Source organism: Syngnathus scovelli, chromosome 9 (assembly GCF_024217435.2).
Source record: "Syngnathus scovelli strain Florida chromosome 9, RoL_Ssco_1.2, whole genome shotgun sequence".
Classification (NCBI taxonomy): domain Eukaryota; kingdom Metazoa; phylum Chordata; class Actinopteri; order Syngnathiformes; family Syngnathidae; genus Syngnathus; species Syngnathus scovelli.
Window position 1 is genome coordinate 16,359,622 of NC_090855.1, and position 9,692 is coordinate 16,369,313.

Sequence of the window (9,692 nt, forward strand, 5' to 3'; positions counted from 1 at the left end):
TTTCAAGTCAAGTCAAGTCAAGTTTATTTGTATAGCCCTAAATCACAAACAGTCTCAAAGGGCTTCACATAGCCAAAATTGACAATTATTCTCAAAGCATCCCCTGATCATAAGCTCCCAAAAGGGCAAGGAAAAACTCAAAAAAAACCCTGCCAGGGGAAAATGAGAAACCTTGAGAAGGGACCACAGATGGAAGGATCCCCCTTTCAGGATCACCAGGTTGTAATGGATGCAGAGAGTGCACAAGTAATACATAATATGAAAATCAATGAAAAAAAATGGATGTCGGAGGTGCCCTCGATTGTCCTGGCAGTGTCCTCAAGGGGGCCGAGCCGCAGCTCCCCCATCCCGAACTGGTCCCGGAGAATCCAGCCAGCCGCTATCAGCTTTTGAGCCACCTAACCCCCTCCCCAGCCGGGGAGGAGGTGGGCAGAGAGAACAGAACAAACTCCGGCCAAATCGGCCATCACAAGTTAGTTAAAGGCCATCTCATAGAAATGTGTCTTTAAACGTGTCTTAAATGTTTCTACTGAGGTAGTAGTTCTAATATCCATTGGTAGGGCATTCCAAAGCTCTGGAGCCCGAATAGAGAATGCTCTAGACCCTGCAGACATTTTCTTGGCCCTCGGTATAACTAAAAGACTAGCGTTTTGCGAACGAAGGTTACGAGACGGAACATAAGGAACGACTAGGTCGACGAGATATGAAGGCGCTAAGCCATGCAGTGATTTATAGGTTAGTAGAAGAACCTTGAAGTCACATCTTAAATGGACCGGGAACCAATGTAATTTGGCTAATATTGGGGTAATGTGATCAAATTTTCTTGACCGCGAGAGCAGCCTCGCAGCGGCATTTTGCACTAACTGTAGACTTTTGATACTGGATTTAGGAAGACCAGAGAATAATACATTACAGTAGTCCAGGCGCGACGTGACGAACGCATGTATAATAGTTTCCGCATCCCCGGTCGAGAGGATAGGACGAATCTTAGCAATATTACGAAGGTGAAAAAACGCAATCCTGGTTATATTCTTAATGTGTTTTTGGAAGGAGAGCGTTTGGTCAAATATTACCCCGAGATTAGTTACCGTATCACTCTGAGTGATAGTACGGTTATCTATAGTTATAGTGGTTTCCTTAAATAAATGTTGATAACGAGTAGGACCAATTATCAACATCTCAGTTTTATCCGGGTTAAGACGAAGGAAGTTGAGAGACATCCATTGCTTAATCTCCGCAAGGCACGCCTCGAGATTACAGCAGTCCTGTGGATCTGTCATCGATAACGGCATATATAATTGGGTGTCATCCGCGTAGCATTGAAAACTAATATTATATTTACGTATTATGTCCCCAAGCGGAATCATATAAATCCATCCATCCATTTTCTGAACCGCTTAGTCCCCACGGGGGTCGCGGGCGTGCTGGAGCCTATCCCAGCCGTCATCGGGCAGTAGGCGGGGGACACCCTGAACTGGTTGCCAGCCAATCGCAGGGCACACAGAGACAGACAACCAATCGCACTCACACTCACACCTAGGGACAATTTGGAGTCTTCAATCGGCCTACCAAGCATGTTTTTGGAATGTGGGAGGAAACCGGAGTGCCCGGAGAAAACCCACGCGGGCCCGGGGAGAACATGCAAACTCCACACAGGGAGGGCCGGAGGTGGAATCGAACCCGCACCCTCCTAACTGTGAGGCGGACGTGCTACCCAGTGCGCCACCGAGCGGAATCATATAAATATTAAATAAAATCGGTCCGAGTACCGATCCCTGTGGGACACCACACGTAACATTATAAAGCTCAGAGGACGTATTACCATGGACCACTCGGTGCGTCCTGCCTGATAGATAGGAATTGAACCATCTTAGTGCTGACCCTGAGATACCAACACAACTTTTAAGACGCCCTAATAAAATATCGAAGTCTACAGTGTCAAAGGCAGCACTAAGATCAAGTAGTAACAATACAGACGACGTATTTGAATCCATAGCTATGAGGAGATCATTAGTCACTTTAGTAAGTGCTGTCTCTGTAGAATGATTAGCTCTAAAACCAGATTTATTATTGAGGATTACCAGATTATTTAATGAGGTTTGAGCATATCTGTTTTTGTAGCTAGGCAGGACTTTTTGTATTTCGACCCCATTCCTTCAACAGCTCAGGCAGATCTCAAGCTGATTTGTCATACCAGAGTTTGGCTGTCTGGTGTTTCACTCGCAGCCTGTCTGGGACCCCCGCCATCACACTCGGCTCCAAGAGTGTGTCAGCAACCGGGAGCGACGTTCTCAGTCTGCGGGACATCAGTCTCTGCACGGGGCTGCTTAGCATGCCCTTCGTAGGCGTATTCCTCCACTGCAAGATGGCCAGCCAAGGGTCAGTCCCCGCTCTTGCAAAGGCTCTTGACTATCTTCACGGCTGACTCTGCCTTCCCATTCGATTTCGGGTACCTGGGAGAGGATTTGACATGATCAATGTCCCATTCTTTTGCGAACCTCCTGAACCTTTCACGTTCGAACTGGGCACCACAGTCTGTACTTACCCGGTCTGGCTGACTGTGCCGTGCAAACTGGGCCTTGCACCTCAGCACTGCAGTCTCAGCTGACACATCTGGGAGCAACTCTATTTCCCAGAAATCCGAATAATGATCAACCATGATCAGAAAGTCCTTGCCAGCTTGTGTGAACAGATCCATGCTGAGGATCTGCCATGGTCGTGTAGGGAGTGCATGGGACATCAGGGAGACAATGATGCTGTCCGTGTGCATATTCGTTACAGGCTGAGCACTGGCTCACATAGTCCTTGATCTCACCGTGCATGTTGGGCCAGTATAGCGTGTCTCTGGCCTGTCTGTAACAGGCTGGCATGGATGCGTTTCAACATTTCTGCACGCAATGATTTGGGCACTATGACTCGCTGACTTTTGAAAAGTCTCCACCAAGTGGCTTGTGGTCGGTTTCCGCTGTGATCTCCCCCCGCCCATACAAATAGTAATGAAATCGCCGACATACGAACACTATGCTCAGACATTCCTTTTCGATTTGAGCAGAGTTCTGCTCCTTCTGAGTAAGTGCCCACGAAGCAAAGCTTACTCGCTGATTCTCCTGCATCAGGCAACAGCCAAGTCCTTTCTGACTCGCGTCACTCTGTATGTTTTTTTTTTTTGGTATGGCGCTGCTGTGAGTGGCAGCCTCCCAGCAGTGTTGTCTCTTTTCCACTTTATTTATTTTCTCCTTTTTCTTTCTTTCTTTCTATTTGTCCATTTGACGATGCAGGTGCCTTCTACCGCACCTCGCCGTGTGCAGATCGCTTCGGATCGGATATTTTTTTTCCTTGGGAGCCCGGGATGGCTGCGCACATCGGTTGGGATGGGCGTGACTCGACCACGGCCATCCTGCTCATCCGGCCGGTGCTGATCGGGTCCCTCACCTTGGCCTCACAGCCGCGACCCCTATGGGGGACCCTTGTGCTCGGCGGAACCAACAACCGTTGCCGTACCAGTCTCATGGTGACTATCTGCACATGCCCCGAGTGGGTGCCCAGGACACTGCTCACACGTTTGCCTGTTTTGTGATGTTTTACTGATTCACGACCACGGTCCATTGGGCGCCGTTGAACTTGATTGCCCTTACACCTGTTTATGGACCCCGTGGAGGCTATTTTGTGTGTTTTGGGGTGTTCTTTGGTATTTAGGGGGGCTGGTTGGCTGCTGTTACTTTTTTCCTTTGTCGATGGCTTTTAACTTTCGCACTTACTGGCTTTCTTTGTGGCGCCGTTTTAGGAGCCTATTGCGTCATGCTCTTGTCATCTGTGTGTCTTTTATATACCCGCTCTGTGGTATGAATACTGCTGGGGCCTGAATTTCCCCATTCCCGGGATCAATAAAGTTTCAATCAATCAATGGTCTGCCGTGAGTCCCAAGTTATGCTTGTATAAGTGACGACATTCATTACCCATTACTCTCCGTAAGGTTGCTGCCTGTACTGGTTGCTCTTTCTCTGATAATCCCGTTGCCAGTAATAATCTTCAAATTCCGCTCTGAAATTGTCCCAATTGCTTGCGAGGTCGCCGCTCATCTTCATCTCCTCCAGTGGTGGTATATTCGTTGCCATGGTGGGTGTTGTCGTTAGCCTAGCTGGTTGCTAACTGCCGTTCCGCTCGTCTTTACTTTCTGTCCGTCTGTCCGTCCGTCCGTCCGTCCGTCCGTCCGTCCGTCCGTCTGTCTGTCTGTCTGTCTGTCTGTCTGTCTGTCTGTCTGTCTGTCTGTCTGTCTGTCTGTCTGTCTGTCTCTCTTCTCCTTCTTTCACTGGTCCCGCAGTGAAGCACAGCGCTGTCCAGCTAAACTATGGTCAGGTGTAGTCACTTCTGACACCATGTTTGTGTGTATATGTATAGATAATAATGAGACAGATGGCGACAGCGAGTGCTCAAGTGTGTGACTATTGAGCTGACGCCCGTGGTATCAGACTCTTCAGATATGAATGAAAGGCAGAATTTGTGTGTTTAGAGTTGTTATCTGCCTGAGTGGCTTATATTTGGTTATTTTGTCATTTAAAAAATAAAGGCAATTGGGACAATGAAATTGGGACAATGCAGCTTTATAACAGTATGTATTTGCAATACCCCTCTGTGAGTCGTCACCTTATCGTGGTGGAGGGGTTTGCGTGCCCCTATGATCCTAGGAGCCATGTTATTGTGGGCTTCATGCCCCTGGTAGGGTCACCCATGGCAAACGGGTCCTAGGTGAGGGGCCAGACAAAGCACGGCTCACGCAAGCCCCTTATGATGAATAAAATAAATGGATTTCTTTTTCCCTCGCCTGGACGCGGGTCACCGGGGACCCCTCTTGAGCCAGGCCTGGAGGCGGGGCTCGAAGGCGAGCGTCTGGTGGCTGGGCCTTCGCCCATGGGGCCCGGCCGGGCACAGCTCGAAAAGGGGAAGTGGGTCCCCCTTCCCATGAGCTCACCACCTGTGGGAGGGGCCAAAGGGGTCGGGTGCAGTGTAAGCTGGGTGGCAGCCAAAGGCAGGGACCTTGGCGGTCTGATCCCCGGCTGCGGAAGCTGGCTCTTGGGACATAGAATGTCACCTCTCTGGCTGGAAAGGAGCCCGAGGTGGTGTGCGAGGCAGAAAAGTTCCGACTAGACATAGTCGGACTTGCCTCCACGCACAGTTTGGGTTCCGGTACAAGCCCTCTCGAGAGGGGCTGGACTCTCTTCCACTCTAGAGTTGCCCGCGGTGAGAGGCGTCGAGCAGACGTGGGTATACTTATTGCCCTCCGGCTGGGCGCCTGCACATTGGGGTTCACCCCGGTGAACGAGAGGGTAGCCTCCCTCCGCCTTCGGGTGGGGGGATGGGTCCTGACTGTTGTTTGTGTCTATGCACCAAACGGCAGCTCAGAGTACCCACCCTTCTTGGAGTCCCTGGAGGAAGTGCTGGAGAGCGCTCCTTCTGGGGAGTCCATCGTTCTACTGGGTGACTTCAATGCTCACGTGGGCAATGACAGTGAGACCTAGAAGGGCATGATTGGGAGGAACGCCCCCCCCCGATCTGAACCCGAGCGGTGTTCTATTGTTGGACTTCTGTGCTCGACACGGATTTTCAATAATGAACACCATGTTCAAACATAAGGGTGTCCATGTGTGCACTCGGCACCAGGACACCCTAGGCCGCAGTTCGATGATCGACTTTGTAGTCGTGTCATCGGATTTGCTGCCGCATGTTTTGGACACTCGGGTGAAGAGACGGGCGGAGCTGTCAAGTGATCACCACCTGGTGGTGGGTGTGCTCCGATGGTGGGAGAAGATGCCGGTCCGACCTGGCAGACCCAAACGCTCTGTGAGGGTTTGCTGGGAACGTCTGGCAGAATCCCCTGTCAGGAAGAGCTTCAACTCCCACCTCCGGCAGAGCTTTTTCAACGTCCCGGGGGAGGCGGGGGACATAGACTCCGAGTGGACCATGTTCCGCGCCTCCATTGTTAAGGCGGCCGACCGGAGCTGTGGCCGTAAGGTCGTTGGTGCCTGTCGTGGCGGCAATCCCCGAACCCGCTGGTGGACACCGGCGGTAAGGGATGCCTTCAAGCTGAAGAAGGAGTCCTGTCAGGCCGTTTTGGCCTGCGGGACTCCAGAGGCAGCTGACAGGTACCGGATGGCCAAGCGGAACGCGGCTTCGGCGGTTGCTGAGGCAAAAACCCGGGCGTGGGAGGAGTTTGGCGATGCCATGCAGAATGACTTCCGGACGGCTTCGAGGAAATTCTGGTCCACCATCCGGCGTCTCAGGAGGGGGAAGCAGTGCAACGTCAACACTATTTACAGTGGGGATGGCGTACTGCTGACCTCGACTCGGGACGTCGTGAGTCGGAGGGGAGAATACTTCGAAGACCTCCTGAATTCCACCTACACTGTGGAAGCAGGGCCTGGGGACTCTGAGGCAGACGCTCCAATCTCTGGGATCGAAGTCACTGAGGTAGTTAAAAAACTCCTCGGTGGCAAGGCACCGGGGGTGGATGAGATCAGTCTGGAGTTCTTAAGGGCTCTGAATGTTGTGGGGCTGTCATGGCTGAGACGCCTATACAACATTGTGTGGACATCGGGGACAGTACCTCTGGATTGGCAGACTGGGGTGGTGGTTCCCCTCTTTAAGAAGGGGGACCGGAGGGTGTGTTCCAATTACAAGGGAATCACACTCCTCAGCCTCCCTGGTAAGGTCTATTCAGGGGTGCTGGAGAGGAGGGTCCGTCGGGAGGTTGAACCTCGGATTCAGGAGGAGCAGTGTGGCTTTCGTCCTGGCCGTGGAACAGTGGACCAGCTCTACACCCTCAGCAGGATCCTTGAGGGTGTTTCGTGGACTTGGAGAAGGCGTTCGACCGTGTCCCTCGGGAGGTTCTGTGGAGGGTGCTTCGGGAGTACGGGGTGCCGAGCCAACTGATAAGGCGGTTCGGTCCCTGTATCCCCGATGCCAGAGTTTGGTCCGCATTTCCGGCAGTAAGTCGGATTCGTTCCCAGCGAGAGTTGGACTCCGCCAAGGCTGCCCTTTGTCACCGATTCTCTTCATAACTTTTATGGACAGAATTTCTAGGCGCAGCCAAGGCGTTGAGGGGGTCCGGTTTGGGGACCTCAGCATCGCGTCTCTGCTTTTTGCAGGCGACGTGGTGCTGTTGGCTTCTTCAGGCCGTGATCTCCAGCTCTCACTGGAGCGGTTCGCAGCCGAGTGTGAAGCAATCGGGATGAGGGTCAGCACCTCCAAATCCGAGTCCATGGTCCTCGATCGGAAAAGGGTGGAATGCCCTCTCCGGATCGGGGATTTAGATCCTGCCCCAAGTGGAGGAGTTTAAGTATCTTGGGGTCTTGTTCACGAGTGAGGGGAGGATGGAGCGCGAGATCGACAGGCGGATCGGTGCAGCGTCGGCAGTAATGCAGACTCTGTACTGTTCCGTCGTGGTAAAGCGAGAGCTGAGCCAAAAGGCAAAGTTCTCAATTTACTGGTCGATTTACGCTCCTATCCTCACCTATGGTCACGAGCTATGGGTCTTGATCGAAAGAACGAGATCCCGGATACAAGCGGCCGAAATGAGTTTTCTCCGCAGGATGTCCGGGCTCTTCCTTAGAGATAGGGTGAGAAGCTCGGTCATCCGGGAGAGACTCGGAGTAGAGTCGCTACTCCTCCACGTTGAGAGGAGCCAGATGAGGTGGCTCGGGCATCTCATCAGGATGCCTCCTGGACGCCTCCCTGGGGAGGTGTTCTGGGCATGTCCCACCGGTAGGAGACCCCGGGGACGACCCAGGACGCACTGGAGAGACTATGTCTCTCAGTCAAGTCAAGTCAAGTCAAGTTTATTTGTATAACCCTAAATCACAAACAGTCTCAAAGGGCTTCACATAGACAAAAATTGACAATTATTCTCAAAGCATACCCTGATCTTAAGCTCCCAAAAGGGCAAGGAAAAACTCAAAAACCCCTACCAGGGGAAAATGAGAAACCTTGAGAAGGAACCACAGATGGAAGGATCCCCCTTTTAGGATCACCAGGTCTCTCAGCTGGCCTGGGAACGCCTTGGGATCCCCCCGGATGAGCTGGATGAAGTGGCTAGGGAGAGGGAAGTCTGGGAATCCCTCCTGAAGCTGCTGCCCCCGCGACCCGACCCCGGATAAGCGGAAGAAGATGGATGGATGGATGGATGGATGGATGGATGGTAATGACAAAGGTTTTTATAACTTTATGATCTGATATGTATTTCTGAGCAGTTTGAAATAACAAATGTTTTTTGATATATTGCCTGAATAGCTTAATGACCCTCAAGGAACTGTTTAATGCATGCCTGATGATTTTCTAAATCACGGACAGTGCCAAAGTCGTCTAAAAATGTTCAGTACTTGATTATATCTTATGTTTTGATTAATGCGAGATGCCAGTTTTCGATTACTACTGAACGTTCTGGACAGAGGGAAATATTTTGCCTAACAAAGAAAAGATATGGTTGGAAGCATGATTAAACTAAGAATTTGATGTAAGCAAGTACAAGGAGTATTAAAAGAACAAACAAACAAAAACATGGTAAGTGGTGAGTACAAACTTTGCATAGTCATTACATTAATAAATTGATGATGTCAAAGCCAAAAGCTCACATAATCCTGTACAAAATGACAAAATTGAAAGAATGATGAATGGGCGGTGTGCGACAGTGGGTGAAGTGGATGTATGTGCAAGGATGATTTACAGGAAGGACACATGGAGATAACACCGGTAGAGGTGCCAGAGGAAGAGCGGCAGGAGGAAAACAACCAAGAACCCGGCCAAAGGTGATCGCCAAGGCCAAAAGACGGGATGGAAAACAACCGCCCCCACACACACCGAATCACCCATAATCACCACCCACCCCCACGGAACCAGCTCTCACCGAACCAGCACCCACTCCCATGGAATCAAACTCTCCTGCGAACTTGCCACACCCCCTGACTCATCACCCATCAAACTTGGCCCACACTGGCATGTGCAACTGAATATAAGCTGACTAAAGAACCTTGAACGTTGCCTTTTCTGAATGGAGACTTTCTGCTCTTGAGCATGGTCGCACGAAAGGCCCAGCGCTGTATTGTACTTTCCTGAAAACAGAGCTTTCTTAACAAGAATTGTAATTGAACTCAACCAACCTGTGTAAGTCTAAATTTTGTTTCGGTGTCTTAGCCTTTTCCTAAAACTGAAGAAATAAAACGAGCATGCGATGAGTAAATTGGATAACAGGTGATTGGCTATGGCTTTTGCCGTGAAGCGCGGATAGCGCGCTTCCCAAATTGTGGACCAAATCCAACACTGTGTACTGGACAGGACATAAGGATGAAGCCCCTGCCTGGGGACAGGACGGGCAGATGGCGAAGAGGAGTGTGCTTATGACTGGTGGGCCCCAGGTCATACCTGGTGGACGTCGAAGGGACACTGTACTGCCGTAACAGGGTGGATCTGCGACCTGCAGAAAGTAACACTGCCATGCCTGGGCAACATGGGTGCAGCACAACAGCTGACCAACCCGGGGAGCCACCTGACAATGCAATTGACACTAATAATGACACTGCCGCAGTCGCCCAGGAGGTCAGACCGCAGAGGCGGAGTGACGTCCACCAGTCTCAGAATGGATCACTACTACATACGTACACCTGTGCCAGGGCACAGGACGGCCAGTAGCAGGCTTGTAAAAG